Genomic DNA, 19,481 nt, shown 5'->3' with positions numbered 1-19,481 from the left:
AGTAAGTTGGCAGATCAGGTATTTCCAAACTACAGACAACATGTAGAGAACACAAAGATACTGTACTAAGGAACACAGATGTTTTTATGCACGCTATTTTTAAAAAGTTGCAACTAAACTGGGTGGAGATTAATTGTAGTATTTCATCACTAGTTTTTACCCTAAGCAGACCAGCATTATCTGGATTAATTAAAAAACCTTAGCCTAAGAAGATGCTTTGGACAGAATTTCCCGTAGCCTTGACAATCCACAAGTGCCATCATGAACATCCTTCCAAAGTTACATCTTCATATGTAGCAAATGAAGTGTACAGAATCACCATGGCTCTGTCTAGTAAATTAAGCAACACTTGTTTTTTTCTTCTTCACAGCCACGAACAGCAAGGGTTATTGCTTAGCAGCTTTTTGTTTTATAAGGGTTGTGTTCCTGGGTGTTACACTGCATCTGCTTTCATGTTCCTTCTTCCCTTCATCCTCACAATAAAGGAAAGACAGGGGAGAAGGAGGAATACTTAAAAAAAAAAAATAAAAGTCAAACCATCCCAATTGCTTCCTTTTTCTTCCCCTATTAACTGCTGTTTCATGCTAACAGTGTCAAGGTGAAACACGAGTGCTTTATTGTACACTTTTTGGCACTGTGACTTTGGCTCAGTTAATAAGCCAATTACCCATAGTCACACCAATCTGATTAACTACCACCATCAGATGTCATCTTTTCTTGTAGCAACACCTGTAGCATTAGTACAGTAAAGATGTAGATTTGTTGATACATTCAAGGACTATGAGGTTTGCTGTAGCTCAGCACAAAATTTACTATGCAAGAAAGAGCTAATCAAGTCATCTCCAAATATTGCAATATGCAAAAAGTGAACTGCTCACAATTAACAAATACAATGTGTCATGAGAGTGCACAGCTCCTCCATTTTAAAATATACTGCACATTTGAGCTGGTGGGGGTCTTTTGTAATTTTAATTTAGATGCATTTTGATTGGAGGCTAGCATAGATATAACATCCTGTGACATTTTTCAAACAATACAGGAAAAGAATAATATTGTGTCTCCCTAGCCTCCCAGCTCAGCACATTCAGTGACTTCTTCAGTTCAACATAGCCAAACTACTTCCATGGAAGAGCATCATGTTTAAAAAAAACCCCTGCAATTCAGGTATAGCATAATGCTTGGAAAAAACCTACAAGTTCAGTCAAGTCTAACTGCGGCCATCGTGTAATTTTTTTTTTGCTGAATACTACAACTGTGTATTCTAACAGCCATTCTTTAAATCCCAGCCAGCATCAGATTCGAAAGAGGTCAAGTCTTCTCCTAGACTTTTGTTTTACTGAAAGCTATCAAATACATTTTCTTCCTGAGAAACTTAATCTAATGATTGGGACTACTGGCCACATATCATCAATAACATTAATCAGCTTTAGCACTGCTGATTTATATCAGACATCTTCTCCCAGCATTCCCATGAAGAGATACGTGATCATTTACCAGTGAGATTTCAGACTTCCCTTCAGACACAACTAGCCATAGCAACTGGAAATCTCCCACTTCAAAGATTTTATTTTTTTCTCTTTAACCACATGAGTGCTGTTGAAGTGACCCAACACAAAAGCAGAACACACACTACGTGCAGAGGTCTTGCTAAGTACCAGCTTCGGATTAGGACAAAAGTTTCCTATCCCAAAAGACAACTTCTCTAAACACAATGATTCTGGCAAACAATTTGACTGCTTGCTCAAAACATTCTTTACAAAGGCACATTTCCCAAACAAATATTTTCATATGAAACACTTAATTTAGTTGCATTTTAAGTAGGATGTTGAAAAAAAAGAAATTTTACCTAAGTGTTTATTGGATCCCAAATAATTCTTCATTTTGCTCAGCATTTATTCCATGTTCTGTAAATTAGCAATATGATGTTTGCCCAGTTCTACTCATCTTCATGGAACATAACGTTTGTCCACACTTGCTCCATGAATAGCTTTGTTTCTGCAGGTGATCTAGCAAAGCAGATGAGTGCACTGTCTACACAAACACAGAGACAAAGTATGTAAACAGCTCTACCAAAACTAATACAGTTTGAGTTAAAATACTGTAAAAAACGAAGCAAATTGTATTCACAGAAGAGCAGCTTTATAGCCAAGTACCCTCCAACTTTCTGTAAATACAGCTTACTGCTAAGGTGACAATGCAGACATGGACCTACCACACCACACTGACCTCACCAGTACCCTTTAGCACATTTTCCAGCCTAAGCACAACCAATAAGTTCAGCCAACCAAGCTAAGCAATTATTTAGCTTGCTCTTCTGACAGAAAAACATGCTTTTGTAATCTGGTGTGTCTAGATAACACATATCACATACGGCAACTTCCCATGGATTGAACAGATCATTAGGTCTGGTCAGTTTATCTGTGCAGATTTTAACTTTACTGGATCACATGAAAAGTGAAGTCATGTAAAATTGTCACTCATCTAAGTCTGGAAGTTTTTGCCCACAGAACTCAAGCAGGAACACATTTGGAACACTTTGTTGACTCATCTTCGACTTAACCAGCAACTAGATTTCATAAAGGCAGAACTGGTCAAGTGTTTCTGCTTTTCCTAACTGTATTTTCAAACTCTGATAAATGCAGGACTTTTAAACAGTCTGATTTTGTTTTTTTGTTTTTAAATGTGTTTCTCAGATTTTTTTTTTTTTTCATTTCTTCTTACAGCCCAGGGAAAACCAAGAAATCAACATTTCACTGAAGTATCCAAATATTTTTAAAAATAAAACCCACTACAGGAAATCCAGTTCAGGGAACACCTAGCTGTTTCAGCAGAAAAAAACACAGTATTGAGCACGAAGGAAGATAATTTGAAAAGATGATAAGTATTTAAACACAAGTCTAATCATTCCACCAGCACAAAAGGGAGCATGAAACACTGGTAAGTGATCAGACCAAGAACAGCCTCGAAATCTCTGACAGCATACCCATAAGTGGGTTGGAATGTTTAAAACCCAGTGTTTAGATAATTTAACTCTCGCTTTCCAAAGTCACACTGGAGAGAAAAAAACATCAGGAAAGCTACTGTTACGTCTTAACTATCTGGTGTCATGAGCAAAGGAAAGAAAAAAAGAAACCACATAATTGGTTCAACTTTTTAGAAGACCAAAAAATAAAGGAGATTTCTCCAGACATTCCCATTATATTTTGAAGAGCTTTACCCCAATAGGATGTAAGTGAAATTCAATTTTGAAAGCCTGGGAGAAAAGGAAGGGGAAAAACAAGTCCTTTTAATAGGCTGAGCCACTGAAGATGACAACTATCTTGCTGTACATAGTGCTGTATTGACAGTTTCAGTTAATCCATTGTTCAAAGCCAGCACAGACAGATTAGATGGTGGCTTTAAAACACTTCTAACACTTCCTAGGCAATATCTACTAAGAGATCATTTGGTAGCAGCTAAGCACTGTGAACTTGTTTAAAACTGACCTTTCCCTTTTCCTCCCACAGCATAACTAATCAACCATTTATACTGCTCTAGATCAAACCCAGAGGCCAAGAATGACACCCTAGACTAATTTATTTCCTCACTCTAGTAAAACTGCTCTCCTTAATGCTTGTCCATTAGCATGTTGTCAAGAGTAAGTCAGCAATATGAAAATGAATGTATTTCAGAAAAAAGTTTCCAAAAACAAACAAACAAACAAACAAAAGGTGAAAAATAGCAAGTTCTACAAAACTAAAAAAACTTTTTTTATCATTTGTTTGTACTCAGTTGCTTTCCAACTGAATCTCCAGGTATGGTGCCATCTAGTTGTGTAGGATACAGCTAACACCCTCACATGTATGTTACAATTTCTTCTTTGTCATGGCAATTTCTAGAGTCTAAGACCACCACCGCAACTGCTCTATCTGTCCAAAGTAGCACCTGACCCATAAAAATAGCTTTCTAAATAAAGTGGGAAGTGGACGTTTCCAAGTATCTTCCCATGATCTCACCTACCACTTCAAACCTCTGAACCTCAAGCTCCCTAGTGAACCTCACGCTTTTCATTGTCAAATCTGGGAATGAAATTTTCCTGGAATTCAAATGTTCACATTCCTGTATACAGAGGCAGGTGCTAAGAAGAATATGCATAGCTTCTAAGCCATACAGTTAAAATCCTTCCACACAACAACCAATCTGTCACCCATTTAACCAGCTAGTTCTCTGTTTACCAAATCTGAATGGAAGCTACACTCCTAGTTTCATGGGTTTTTTTCACAGAATGTTCTTTATGAAGCTGTAGTCACACAGATTTATTTACTTCTTTTAATAGGGCAAGCCATTTTTAATACTAATATAGTTTAACTGTCAAAGAAAAGATTCTTTAATGTGTATTAAACAAAGGAAACAAACAAAGTAACTGAAACACAGGACTAGTAACCACAGAGTGCTGTTTGGGTAGATACAACAGTTTACCACTTGAAACATTTTATCATCAATAAAACTTTAAATATTTCCTTGTTTAAAAAAAACAAGCTAAGAACGTCTCAGAGAGCTGCATTATTAATGGTGGGGCAAGAATTCACATTGGTGTGGCTAATGACAATGTACCAAGTCCTTATCTGAGGAACCATCTCCCATTTACTACACCTACCTACGACAAAAGCAAACTAGACTTTCTCTCAATTTTGTGAAGTAAATTCCTTGTTCATGACAACCTGGCTCCTAAGAAACCTCCTCCTGTAACATAGCTGACTGCATTTAAAAAGGTATCAGCTGCTCAGTTATAGTTCTCATATGGAAAACATCTGACTTCAGTTAATTAATTACAAATTACCTTAGTTGCACTTTAAAACAGTATCTTTATATAAAGCTAATAAAAGACATTTAAAGATTGGGCATGAGGGGGAAAACGCCATACAAGAGGAAAAAGTATTTTAAGAATACATTCCCTCATTTAGTAAAACCTAATGGAGATGATCCACTGAGGTGAAAATAATAATTTCCATATTTGAAGTTTACTTCTAATTTTTTTTTATTAATGATATCTAATATTAAATAGGTTTCCTTTACATAAATGAAAATTAGAGTCTGTGTTAATTGAGGATATTATTTAAAGTAAAACACACAAACAAACCTACAGGTAAACAAACAAAAGAAATGTGTTATGTATTTCTAGCAACAGGAATACTTACACAGCGAAAAGTACACACAAAATCTTTTCGGGGTAGGCATGATTGAAAAATGCTGTTCTTGCCAGTTTTCCATTAGTAGATCAAGGTCTAGAAGAGCTGAGGGAACAGGCTGACAAAGGCACTCTTTCCATTACAGAGGCAGTCTAGCAGCACGTATTAACATCGTGTCTATTGTGCATCAAGTTGCAAAATCATTCTGAGATCCAAATCCCTGGCTGAAGGCCCAGTAAGTACAGATTTTTCAAACTAGATGGAAGGGACAGTCTCATTTACTATCAATATTCATGCTAGTCAAGACATGCAAGAGCTGTCCTCACCACTCATTTCTGAGTTTTTAAGCAGTTTTTGGCCACCTCTGTCCATAAGCTAGAGGAGCCATTTAACACAACAGTAACCTCTGAAACGAGTAGTCATTAGCAAAAGGCACTCAGGAATGCAAAGAATTAAACACGATATTGACAATTAAGATCCACCAGGAAACGCACTATTGATCCTTCTGTGATACGTGGCTTTGAGTCCACTGCAAAGATTAGAGAACTGAACCACCATCACCGCCTTCTGCCACATACCCAAAGCTGCATTTTCATTTAAGATCATCATTTACAAGGAACAAGGTGTGCAAGTCTCAGCCTTCAAGCAACAAGAACTACAAGTCTGTGAGAAGCCTTTTTTATTCCGACATTGTAAAGACAAAAACAAACACACTGCTTCCATCCTTTCCCAGACTGTTCAGTTGCTCCTCCTCAGTCCCATCTGACTAAATTCAGAACAACCGTGTTTGACCTGGAGTCTCTAAGCCTCATCAGTTCAATTCCAGGGTTTCTGTGTTTTGGTTTTTAAACCACATGATGCCAGATACATTCACAAAATTTCCTAAACAGGAAAAGGTCCTTACAAATCACAAAATTGAGCATACATCCATTAGTCATGTTATCACTTGCACCTTTCATCTCCTGCCACACACTTCGTAGTCACAATAGTAAGAATGGAGTACAGACAATGTGATTTCATAGGGTGAAAGAAAACCAGCTTTCATACAAGATCTGTATCACAACACTGTATTTTTTTTGCCCCTGAAGATCCTCCTGTCTTTGTATTGTAATTCTTCAACATTTACTAAGCCATTAAATAAAAAACAAAACAAAACAAAACCAAACCAACCAAACAAAGAAACAAGGTAGTTCCATGTTCAAAAATAAGTCAGAAGATTTTATTTAAAAGGTGGTAAAGCCCCAAAACAGTGAGTTTTCTATTACTCTCCTCCTAATTTTTCTTTTGTTTAGTATACAGCACATAACTTGGGTCTAAAAGGCTGCATGCTGTTATTAAGAGGAAAGTTTAGCAGCTTGTAGCACCAGCAGATGATAAATTTTTTCTTTTGTAATCTTTATTATTGCTGCCTGATCATTGCAATGACAACATTGAAGCAGGGCAATTGTCCCCTGCATATTTTTTTAAAGGAAGTTTCATATGAAGAGTAGCTATATGCTTTGCCCTTTGTGACTTACTCTAGACAAAGAAAAACACAGTCAAGGGAAAAATCGTAAGATAATCTCTTCCTCAACAGCACAGCTGTACCAGCAGTACTTTACAAAGTGGTGCAGACCATGTAAACCAACCAAAAATCCCAAGGTAGAGTAAATCAACACAACTCCATCGAGATCAGAGAAACTGTATTCTCATATACATAGTCCAGCTCAGGCCCCAAGGCCCTTGAAGTATGTTTGTGCTTGAATTTTATCAAGTGCGCATGACGGATGCAATCAACAGCAGCAACCTATCATCTTCCATGGGAGTAAATGTAGGTCATTTCAGATACTTCCAGGAAAACCATTTCTGGAAACAGAGCAGTCACAAAGAGATCTTAACATAAACAGTAGTAAAACAATTATGTCCTTATTAAATTAATGTTTATTTGACACTTAATGAAAACAGCATTCTAATTCTGTGTCAGTGTTAGAAGCAGTTGGGACTCAGGACAAGGTGGTTAATTCCCCAGTGACCTGATTACATCTCCTTTTAAATTATTTTTCTTTAACATCTTTTTGACCTCACCTCTTTGAAAAATTCTTGCTTATACTTTCCAAAAGAGTATTTTTTCTGAAACTGTAGATCCCTTGGACTACTGGGTTAGCCTCCACCTCACAAGCAAACTTTCCTTCAGTGACCACTTCCCAAAACATGTAGTTCTGCCCACTCCTCCCCCAAAACCAACATCTTCAAAAAATACACCACTTCTGGAACTACTGTGGAGAATTCCAGAGCTATCGTCCACAAGAGAGTGACTGAAGAATAGAGTCAGATGAAAATGAACAGATATGGAATGTATCAGAAAACAAGAAAGAAAAACAACTCTACTGATTACCTGCTGACCACAGTTTCAAAGCTGGACCATAGGGTTATGATAAATGTAGGAATGGGCTGCTTCTTTGGTATGAATGTAAGCATTTTAAGATATGGTTCAGGAATACAACTATTGCCAGGCTAAGCCTCTGCTGGGAAAACAGAACTCTCAGTCCTTGAGAAGAACTGAAACATCTCTCACCAGTTTTCCCTAGGAGACTGGACAGAAAATTGACGTATATGTTTAAATACATGCATTTTATTGCCTAGATTTTTCACTGGAAGTGCTCTAGAAGTGGAACTACCCATTAACAAGGAAAGAACAAGTCCTGCAGCATGTCACCTCCCTTACTGCCTTGCTTAGAACACCCTTGCTGCACTTACACTAAGAAATTCTCTACCTTTCCAGACAAAACACTACCTTGAAGGAATGTTAAGTTGTGCCACAGAGCCAATATCAAAGAAACTCACAAATACAAAACATGCCTTATGTCTCCCTGTAAAGTGTCTGTGAACATGCTCATCAGTTTTGTGAGAGACATTACCAAGATGAAAGAAATTACTGCAGTTCTGTTTGAAGCTGAGAGTTATTGACCAAATAGACTTGGAGATCTTCCAGCTTGTTAAAGGTGTTAATGATCTGTGTATGCAATTTTTAAAGAAAGAAATAAGCTTCAGCAATGAGTTTGATTTTTCTGTCAAAAAGTAAACTGCACTTGAAGTTGTGCAGTTCTGTTATCTGCCTGAATGTGCTGTGATACTTCCAAGAAAATTTGTCATTCAAATATCCCCCAAACAACATGCCTTCAACAAGACAAAGATACTTACAAGGAGGTTTCTGCCTGTTGTTAACCCTATTTTTTGCACCAAGTAAATTCATATACGTGGTCAGCATCACTGTGCCATTTACACTTGTTCCAGTATTGGAGGTACCTACTGAAAACTGCTCTCTAGTTTCATGCACAGTTTAACACACGCTATCAAAAGCCTTTTGAACCAGAGAGGCAAGGGAAGAGCTTGTGGCAACTGATCCTATATTCACATATTTAGTCTGCAATGCCATGGAAAAGTTTTGCTGCAGTACATTTGCCTGTCATGTTTCCTGTCATTATGAAAAAAAAAGCTTGTTAAAGTGGGGTTGTTTTGTGTACAGACCTTTCCACTAAACCAGAGGAAGAGTGGAGGGAGATGGTTGTATCTCATGCAGGAAGACCACGTGTCATTAAGCAGCCAAAGAGGATAAGAATTTTTTGCCTTTATATGTATCACACTCCTGAATTTTAGGAAGTGTTTCCTCATTATCATTCCTCTTCTGGAGTTTCTAGTTAATCAATCAATAAAGCTTTCACAAAGACATAATTACAGTGGAGAAGATAACAAAGGAAAATTGAGCGTATTATTGGGTGGAGGAAGGGGGGGAAGTCTGAAACTCAGCCTTGAGAGATAACTGGATAATTTGAGACAAGTCTACAGCTGGAAATCTCCTATTATCATCCTGCCCTAAATCACGATCTTAAAGGCATACAGGAAAAATTAACATGATCCAACAATAGATCAGTTAGGTCAGTACATTATAAGTCAAGATAAATCTGAACCAGATACTAAGCTGAATATGGTGTATGCATATCACTAGTCTCAAAGTATTTGTTTTTCAGTAAATAATTCCACATAAAATATCTTGTGAACTGCAGCAACATGAACAAAATCAATGAGGAGAAATCAGGTTCGCTTTAAAAATTCCTCTTGCAACTTCAGTAGTGTTTGGTCTAGGTAAACCCTATTTAAAGAAAATAAAAAACATTGAATATGTGCTTTGAACTCAGAGCCTCTAACCATGTATAAATAAAATATGTAAATGATTGCCATGAAGATAATACAGGGTAAATTAATCTTCTTCAAAGAAGATAAGGATATTATCTGTAAAAAGAATATATACCTGGGAGAGATTTGGAACTTGCAGGTACACCCTCTAGACTTTTACATTGAAATAGATAAAATTAGGTTTAAAGCTGCATCATGTACATGCCAATATGATTTAAAGACATGTGCCCAGTCTCACATACAGATGTATGGATTGTGATTTTCAGGAATACTTCCACAGAAATTCATTATTGCTATTAAAACAGAGTACCTAGGACAGGACATTTCCAGCGTAACAATTTGAAGTTACTCAGAAAAGCAGAGGCTCATTGGATAAGCCAAAAATTAAAGGCTAAGGGGAAGTGCAAACGGTAGCACAAGAAAAATTAACTCCCAATGGAAAGTATGGAGAGATCTGTTTCTGTACATTTGGAACAATCAAAGCCATTTCTGCAGAACTTAGTTCTCCATCTCACTTCCTAGAGATTCTTTTCTAGAGGATACTTGGCTAAGCAAGCAATTGTATATATTTGTTTTCACTAAGCATGCTGTATCTTAAATGAACATCTCTGGCAATAAACCACAATTTCATGGGAATGGGTTTAAGGAATGTTTAATGTTGTATGAGTAACATCACTGCAAGCCCTCGTTACTCTCAATTACCAGATGACAGCAATATACAAATTAATACAGTATTTAAACTGTAGAATTACTTCAGAAAGTTCTTTCCGCCCCCCGCCCCCCCCCCCCCAAACATTAGTAAGAAGAATACTTGCATCACAAGAAACTAATGTCAGAGTTTTTGGTTATTTGCAGGTAGATAAAGACAAAACAAAACAGACACAACTGTGCATCTTCAAAATGAAGATGGTGCTGATCATGTCACGAAGGGGAAAGCACTGCTCCAGCCAGTTCTGTACTAGGCTCAGCCTTGTGGTGCTGCAGGCTCAGAAGCCAGGAGAACGGTACATCAGAGAAATACGGTGTGCTATCCCCTGGTCATTTGAAATGTTGAACACGCAGGGCATAGGGACGTGTGAGTATAACTGAGAGTGCAAAACCGTCTGGGATAGCCTTGGGAGACTAAGGAGGATGGCAGAAGTCATCTTCATGCAGTCTTGCCCATACATGGGGCTGAAGGCTTCAATTTGCTGTGCACACACTCAAAAATATCTTAAAAATTTCAGCTGAAAGTAACTGAACATCAAATTTAAAAAAAAAAAAAAAAAAACCAACAAAATTAAATGAGCACATCACTGATGGCCTGAGACCACTTTCTGTAGGTCTCCAATCAAGGAATTGAATCATTGCTGGAATTTTCTGTCAAAAACTTTACAAAGCCTCATCAAAAAGATCGGTTTCTTCTAAGCTAAGTAGAAGGATGAGAGAAGAAACACTGGATTTCAGTATACCATGACAGAACTCAGCAGGAATCTCTACAGGAAGACCTACAAAGTATAATTCATTTTGAGCAATGAACTTTAATAGGAATTTCATTTTCCACATGAATGTACCCTGTCTGATAATCTCCAGTCTGTTTATTCATCAGCTGGAACTCAGGATGTAAATGTGAAGGTGAAAGGAGCGGTGAATTTTATGTTCCTGAAGTGTTAGAAAAGGTATCAATCTTTTAATGTTTCTTCATTCAAACCCAGATTTCACAGGAAAAAGTAAAATAATCTGGTTTATTTTCTCTGCAATTTTAAGCAGAAAAGGAAATCCTGGTTCATAGTTGGAGAAAGAAAGGAGAGGTGGTGCAAGTGACACACAAACAGCAGGACAATCAACGGAGCAAAATCATGTACAATGCTTGAAAATTTAGCCCAAAGGCCTTTCTATTGGTCTTGATCCACACAAACATCTTCCCAAAGCATCTTTTTTCAAAATATCTAGGATAGTAAGTAAGTAAGTAAATGTACTGTGCATTTTTTTTACTGTGATGTACTGTGTTGGTCAGGCTCAGAGAACTGGTAACTGATGTTATGGAGAAAAACTGTGTCAACTCCTTGGCAGTCAAGGACAAAGCAAGGATTCATCATTCATTCTGATGTCAGTTGCCTGGGCTGTGAACCACAAGTAGTTTAAAACCATTTTGCATAATCCTCTTTTTTTCTTTTGAGTACTCCGATTTTAAACCAACAGTCTAGATACAAATTAGGAAAATAACATCTGAAAATTATTCCTAAGAGCTATAAAATGTCCAATTACTGTTTATCCACTACCGAGAGAAATGTCCTAGCAGGAGAGATTTTTTTTTTCTGTGTTTCACAGGCTTTTAGGCAGGAGGAATGCATTTCTTTCTGTGTGCTATTTATCCAGAGGAGGAATTAGATACATTATCCATCCAGGGCTTTTCCTACAGTTTGTCTTTGCACTAGACTATTATCATAAGATATTCTAGGTAAGTGTTTTTCTTTCTCTGTTTAATTATTCCTGCCACCTGCATGTGTGAGTCAGCCTTACACACTAGACTTTCTATGAGGAGGAGCCTTTTGGAAAGGTACAGTCACCATGTGATACAAGCAAGTTAACAGCTTTCTTGACAGTATCAGCTAGCACATTTAAGACAGCAAGGATGTGAAAAATCACAACTTCCCATTCTACATCCCCTTCAAAACAAGTTTCTGGGTTGGAATGTTATGTTTTGTTCAGGCATACGTATACTATATACCCTGTGGGAACCACTGGAAAGATCAGTTCATCACAGCTAGATAAACTGGTGCCATTCTCACATTATGCACAAAGAACAATGCATGCACTGCTTGTATACACTGCTCCCTCACCAAGAACTGAGAATCAGAGCTGTCCGCATGCATCATAACACAGAAATATTTGGAATTTAAGGGGTTAAGGGATGTGAGAAATATTAATCTTTCCCTCAAATATCTATATGTTAAACTGGGGGATGCTGAAGTGGTCCTGAGGTTGTGGGATCCTACCAGCTGTGTCCCATACCTAAGACGGCCAGGGAATCAGGGCCGAGGGAGCACCAGAGAATTTACACAAAAATATTGCTTTTCCCATGCTGTTATAAAATTGTTGTCAGAAAATTAAGACCTATATCTTCATATACTTGGTGGCTGGGGCTGTGTTCTTCCAGACTTCAGGTATTTCAAGTGCTTTGAAGATGAGTGTGTCTTTTTTCATGGTCATGCACTCAGTGTACAGCAGGGTTGAGAACTGAATTTACTGGGATGCTGGAGCACTTTCTAGCATTGGAGGTGAGATTCTCATTGCAACTAACTTGACTTCAGTGTATTTCAAACAACGTTTCAGCTGAAAAAGTCATAGGTTTTCTCACTGACCTCCAAGCAGAACCGAAACAGTCTTCCCATTGTCCGTATCAATAACGGAAGAAGAGGTCCCTCATACAGTTCTTACACCACCCCACAAAGGAAAATCAAATATCAATACAATTTCCTTATAGTGCAGAAAGATCTTGCCTCTTTTATTCTTTTAGATATTAATTAGCATTTTTTTCTCTTAAGAACTGCTCTGCAGACCTCAGAAGTAGCAAAAGATGTTATGTATCAGTTGCTATGGTAACTAATCCTTTCTAAAAGGGAAAACCAGAACAAATTTGTGAAAGTCCATTTCTCACTATGAACAAAGGGTGCCAGTCAATAGTCTTTATTTTGCAACCCATTGCCTTCTTCCACTGTATTATTTATAAATGATCACAACTGATTCAGTACAGGACTGTGCATTTTTTTTCTTCTATTCTGAATATTTTGAGCTTCTTATTTTCATGGAGTGGTAGAAAAACAATTGAATTCCAGACCTTGGATTTCTTTTTTTTTATTTATTTGTGTGAAGGTGTAATACTAATGAAGAGTCTTTATAGGACATACTTTAGGTTGGAAATGGTTACATTTCCCAGAAAAAGAATACACTTAGTGAAGAAACTAGGGGAAATTTTACCATATATAATTAATTTCTGAGACATTGTTTGCTGGCAACACAGAACTCCTAAACTGTGTTTGACGAGTGTGACAGTGGCAAACTCTAACTCTTCAAAGAAAAGTTGAAGCATCAATTGTCTAAAAGAGAAATTTCCTTCTACTCGATCTGTATCACAAAGGAATAAACCTAATTAAAAGAGCTGTGTAACAAAAATGTGCTTGATATATGATCAGGGGTGCAGGAGAAAAAACAAACAAATTAGCAATTGTCTTAATTGGCTTTCTTACCAATCTACTACACAGAGAAAGCTCATACTTTGCCAGGCTGAAAATGGCAAAATAAAGCTGCTTCCACACATACAGCTTGGGAACTGTGGCCATTTAATGAGCGGGTCCACTTGGCATAACTCTGGGTAATGGATTTTATTTACTTTCTCAGATTTACCAAATTACTCACCTACCTACAGCAAATAAATGTAGCTCAGCTGTAACAATACCCTTCTTCAAGCAGTAGAAAGTCAGAATTGGTACACTGTAAAGAACAGGAAATTTCTTTTACCTTCTAATTGCTGGCCTTTGAGGACCAGAAGCAAGCAAGGAAAAATGAGGATCTAAAGAATTCTGCAAAATGCATTATTTATTTCTATATTTAGAACAAATTATAGAACAAACAAGGGTTTATTGCAGAAAAAAGCTCTATGATCATAACTTATTTGCCAGTATCTATATCAGGAGCTGAATAAAATAATCTATTCCCTCAGCTAAAATCCCCCATATCCCAAGAGACACTGCAATGGAGATGAGATTCCTCCAGAGAGGCTCTAATTCTGCCTTACAGAAAAGAAAAAAAGTATTGTATGAAATGATTTTTTTAATATTTGAATGCTATAATGTTAACAGAGCAGCCATGAGAAGGAAAGAAAACCAGGTAGAAAAACAGCCTTGAAATATGTTTGATGGGAAATAACCTAAAAGTTATAGATCACTGAAAAAGTGGCACAGCCAGACCTTAAGGGGAAGGGGAGAGCTGGAAAAGCTTCTGGAAGTTTTTAGGGTGATTTGAGACCAGCTAATTACACAGATGAAGGAGCTGAGCTCAGGCAGGGCTGGTGACGGGAACAGAGCTGCTTGATGTAGGTCACAGAACTGCTACAGTGCAGGTTTTTCTAATCTGGGGGACTTTTATAGCTCCCATCTGCACAGTATCTAAGAGCCTTACACTCTTTTAATGTGTTTATTCTGAAAATGTCCCTGTGAGTCAGGGAAGCATTGTTACCACCATTCTACTCATATGAAACTAAAACCTGGTAATTCAGATCCTCAGCTGGTGTAAGTTGTCAAAGCTCCATTAAACCAAGAGTGTCCCCTGACTCTCAAAAAAGGCAACTGGAACTAAGATGATTTAAACTGAGGATTTTTTTTCCTACATGATTTATCCAAGGTCACACAGGTTCATTATACTACCAAAGAATGAAAACAGTCTTCTGAGGAACACTAAGAACTGGGCCATCATTTTGGTTTTCATGTCTGATATAGGCAAATGTGACTGAAGAAGAAACTTGAGCCTCTGAGCTGTAAAATACATGAGGGAGCAGATGCACAGATTTAATTTACTTCTGGCTAAGGCAGCCTTTTTTTTGGTCCTTTCTAACTCATTTATCAGTTGTTCGGTTTGTTGTGGTGGGGTTTTTGTTTGTTTGTTTGGGCTTTTTCATTTTCTGGGTTAGTGGTAATTTTTGCTGTATTTCTGATTATATGTTTCTCTTCTGCCACCACTGCTTTTCCCTCAGCATGTATAGCACTTGCTCATTAGCTGCCATCACTCTCCACCCTGGCCCCAGCCCAGGCTGTGACACACACGTGGGATGCACCAGCACCCCCGGCCCCAGGGCTCTGACCTCTGCCAAGGTGCAGCTGCCTGCAGAAAGCACTCCCAGGCTAAATGCACAGTAACTTTCAAAGCCAATGCCTTAGCAGCCTAGCACTGCAACACGGTTTAGCCAAGTATCAGCAAGAAGACCATGAGGAGAGCAGAAGGTGCATCATCAGCCTGGAGCTGGAGACACCATCATTCTGCCGGCAGCAGAAAATACCAGAACTTGACGTAAGATGTTTGTTTCTCGTGCAAATGAGGTTGGGGGTTAAGTATACAGAATTGAAGCATTTTTCCAAAATTAATAGCTGGTTATTTTAAAAGTACTTCCACTGAATTTAAAGCACTTTGAATTTTGCATTTGTGAAACATATAAAACATTTTGTGCATTTTTCATACTTTAGCAGGAACAGAATTAAACTGAACAATTAGCTTCCTGCAAGTTGCTGTGCATATCAACTGCTATTCTAAGATCCATCTTATCTGTTGATGCTACTTCTGGCTGCCTTGAACAATATCCATAACATTTGAATTTTTCAAATAGAAAACTTGCTAAGCCTCAAAACAATGAGCAGGGATGACAAATGCCAGTTATTTTCCTCTGACAGGTCAGATGCAAATTTTTGCTTGAACACTTTAGGTTTTGCAGCATTTAAAACAGAACAAGAATTATCACTACAGTATAGAATGAATTAAGATGCATAAACTAAATGCCAAAGATAGCTATATAGATACACAGACAATATAAAGCTACTACCACGCAAACAAAGCACCCACTGGGTCAGCACAGGGAGCATACTACTGTCTTTCAAGACAGAAAAAGATTTGTGCTCTCATTGGAAATACTTTTACAGAAGTCAAAAGAGAAGTCTTCAACTTGACAAAGAAGATTTGCTCTTTCTTTGATCCTATCAATCAGGAGTCCAGTAGGTCCTAAGTCAAAGAATCTATATTGTAGTTTCACCCTTGGACAAATACCAAGTCTTTTTCCTTCTACCATTCTGAAGAACAATTGATTTACACTTTTTTTGGGAATGTAAGAAATTATCTTTGGAATGTAACTGATGCAGAGTTATTCACCATTGCTCCTGCGGAAAAATGTCTAGGTGACAAATGCTTTAGAGGATGACTATTTTTAATGTTGGATGACATGGCAGAAAAGTAATTTAAGACGTCATGTATGTGTTATTTGTGGAAGGCAAACCCTGTCAGGAACATGCTAATATAATGCAATAGGCCAGATACATTTTGCTATTACACTGTCTAGAACCTGCAGTAAGTCCACTTGGCTATATAGAAACAAAAACTACAGCAGGAGAAAGTCAAAGTTATGCTATCAGTTGGTAAGTTGTCTCACTGCCCACAAGTACTGTACTTCCTGGCAAACAGCTTTGAGTTTAAATCTCCATCTCTTACCCTGTCACGCTCAAGCCAGGATTTAGGAAGTAGGAAACAGATGTGAAACAATAATACATCTGAAATAGACAAGGCCAGCTGTGAAGAACAAAAGGTGAAAAAAAAATTAAGAATTTTTTCTACAACGTTTATTCTATCTTTTCTCCATCACTAACTTTATTCCAGTCCGGATTTCAATTCTTTTACACAATGTCTTAGTTCTGTCAGTTATTGCATTTGTCTGCATGGGATCATTTATACAGTGCTGGACTCTAGGCCTCAGTTGTAAATCCTAGGAGCAGAAATCTGTAGACAGATGTGAAGTGTATAATATGTTATATATACCTTATATATAGATATATCTCCTTGTTCTTGCTAAATAAACACCAGAAAACTACTGGTCTGGATTCTTATGAATTATTGCTTAAGCAACATGAAAGTCAGCATTCTTTTAGCTTCTTTGGCTTTCAATGGATTAATCATGCAATAATCACATATTAGCATAGCTCAAATACAGTATATACATGTAAATCCTCCTTGTAAGAATCTGTCTCAGCATTTAGGAGCTATTTTGGCTACAGACATGACCAGGATGTCTGTGCACAGGGTCCACAATCTGAATATCTAGACATCACAGACTAGAAACTGCCACACTCAAAACACAAAAAAATCTCTTTTCTACAGGAGCTGCTAGGTTAGAGCAGCAGCACATGAACGTAAGTAGACAAGTACCACTCTAAAGCTGGTTTGTGTTCACCAGGCCTGAAATACAAGAGGAATGAGTTCTTATCATTCTGGGAGGGGGAAAGAGTACAAGTGGAAAACAAACAAACAAACCACACCACTATGGACTTCATCTTGGATAAAATGATTAGAACTCACAAATCAAATCTTCAGACTCAGGATTAAGGACAAAAGCAAGCAGGAATCATTTCTGAGGCCAGTTCAGGAGCCTCCTACAAGACTTGGAGAAATAATCACATGGATTAATGAGAGTTTATGGCTTTTTTTTCTGCTTTATTTCTTGCAAAGTTTAATAAGAAGGCAATACCTTTTAACAGGAGTAACTGATATGTTTGGGAAAACAAACAAGCTTTCTGTCACATAAAACATTCTTCAGGTCTCTTCAGCTGTTTAAGCCCTACAGAATTTCTCATTTACATCTATTAAGCACCATAGTTACAGCCATGCTAGTACCACCTTTCCCTTCCCTTTATATCACAATCTCTATTCAAAAATGCTATGAATCCTGAATCTTACAAACAGCACAAGTCCTATGAATCCTGATACCAACTCACTAATGTGAAATATCTCATAGTCACCATCAGATAGCTTTTTTACATATTATTCATCAACATCAGAAGAGGAGATGCTAATAAGTTTCAACTCAAGGGTGTTGTACAACATAACTAAACCCATATGGTTCAGCTAACACAGCCTGCTTTCCAAGATTATTTAAATATGCATAGTTTGGTCCTTGCAGTCGGGCAAGCTGAGGTTTTATTTGTTGTCTTTCTTTTTCCTGGTCTTTTGTGTGCGTGTGTGTGTGTCTCCACCATCTGTTTTATGAATCCTTGAATTTATAATATAAAGGTCATTGTTTCAGCATATGGGGAATTGGATTTTGCTAATAAGGCAGAAGTTGGTGAGAATTAAATGAATATATACATTTAAATAAATGTATATGCACATGCACTGCTGTAAGTGTTCTGGATCATGTAAATTTAAAATATTTGATAAATTGCCAGAAGGGTTCTCAGAGGGAAGTCTTGAATGAATGGCCCCAAGCAAGAGCTTTTAATCAGATCTTTGGGGATCTGGTATGGATTCTTCACACATAAAATAGACAGAATTAAGCACATTGCTGATTTTTTTGGGTTTGTGTATGCCTGTGTAGGAACTACTCTTGCAACACTGCATAAGCAATATAGCAAATGTCCACCTAAGATCCTGCAGGAAAGGAAGATAATATTAAAATTAAAACCTGAAACAAAACATGTTTCACTGGGGCTCTCAGAGACTTGTACTCACCAGCACCTGGAGAGCTGTTTTGTCCAAGAAGCCTGTCCAGCTGTCAGGGCAGGGTTGCTCAAGCAGTCTAGCCAGTTGTCAGGTACCTCCATGCTCCTGTCCACATATGTGAGGTCCAGGATCTGTTGTGATGGCAGGGAGGATGAGGGATGACAGCTGTCAAGTCCCTGCCAATCTCTGCTGTTCTTTGTAGGCTGGTGACAGTGTCCAGGCTTTGCATATGTGTTTTTGATACCTTCTGGAGCTGACAACGAGCAGTGTCTCCATCCTGTCCCACCTCTGTGAATCATCATCAGATGTTGCTGTCCTTTGTCTCCAAGGCTGGGTGCAAAACTGTAGGTAAATGCACTGGGGTCTGAAGGCATGCCATGCCTGGTGGGTTAATGTGAACAGCTACTGTTATTTCACCAATTTCTAAGGTCAGGCAAGGGCAACATGGAAATTTCTGATTGTGATACCATAAGTATGTGTACACTATATACTCACAAGGTTGCGGGTTCACTGGTTGATGAGTTCCTTGCAATTAGAAAAGCAAGAGGAGCACAACCAATTTTGATAATTCTCTTGCATTCCTTGCACAAGGACAGCATCTCTGCCTGAAAAATAGTCTGAGAGAGAACAAGGCAAATATAAGAAACGTTACATGGCATGTCACTTTCAGTAATTGATTTTAACAATTGTTTTGAGATGTGATTATTTTACGATTGAAAAGGCAACCTTTCTGCTATTGTATTATGACTATCACTTCTGGGGATAATTTGTTACTGCTTAAACTAGATGATTGAAAAATTAACTTATAAACTATACTTTTGTCACGGAATTCAAAGTTCTAGGTAGTTATATCAATAAGGATTTATAGGGTTCAGTTTTTCCAGAATGCATATAATGTGCTACATAAAA

At 37.7% G+C, this 19,481-nt stretch overlaps 1 long non-coding RNA gene across 2 annotated transcripts in view; it reads right to left on the bottom strand.

Moving 5' to 3' along the window:
• The window catches only part of LOC139828369 (uncharacterized), an 88,291-nt gene that overhangs the window by 59,323 nt on the left and 9,487 nt on the right, over positions 1 to 19,481 (bottom strand). For both annotated transcript variants that reach the window (XR_011739885.1, XR_011739886.1), the window contains exons 5-6: positions 19,068 to 19,189; positions 18,582 to 18,953 (exon numbers count right to left, since the gene is read on the bottom strand). This is a non-coding gene — a long non-coding RNA (uncharacterized lncRNA). The remainder of the gene's footprint in view (positions 1 to 18,581; positions 18,954 to 19,067; positions 19,190 to 19,481) is intronic.

This window comes from Patagioenas fasciata, chromosome 7 (genome assembly GCF_037038585.1).
Source record: "Patagioenas fasciata isolate bPatFas1 chromosome 7, bPatFas1.hap1, whole genome shotgun sequence".
Lineage (NCBI taxonomy): Eukaryota > Metazoa > Chordata > Aves > Columbiformes > Columbidae > Patagioenas > Patagioenas fasciata.
The sequence above is the reverse complement of the archived record's forward strand: the minus strand, read 5'-3'. Positions and strand labels throughout refer to the sequence as shown.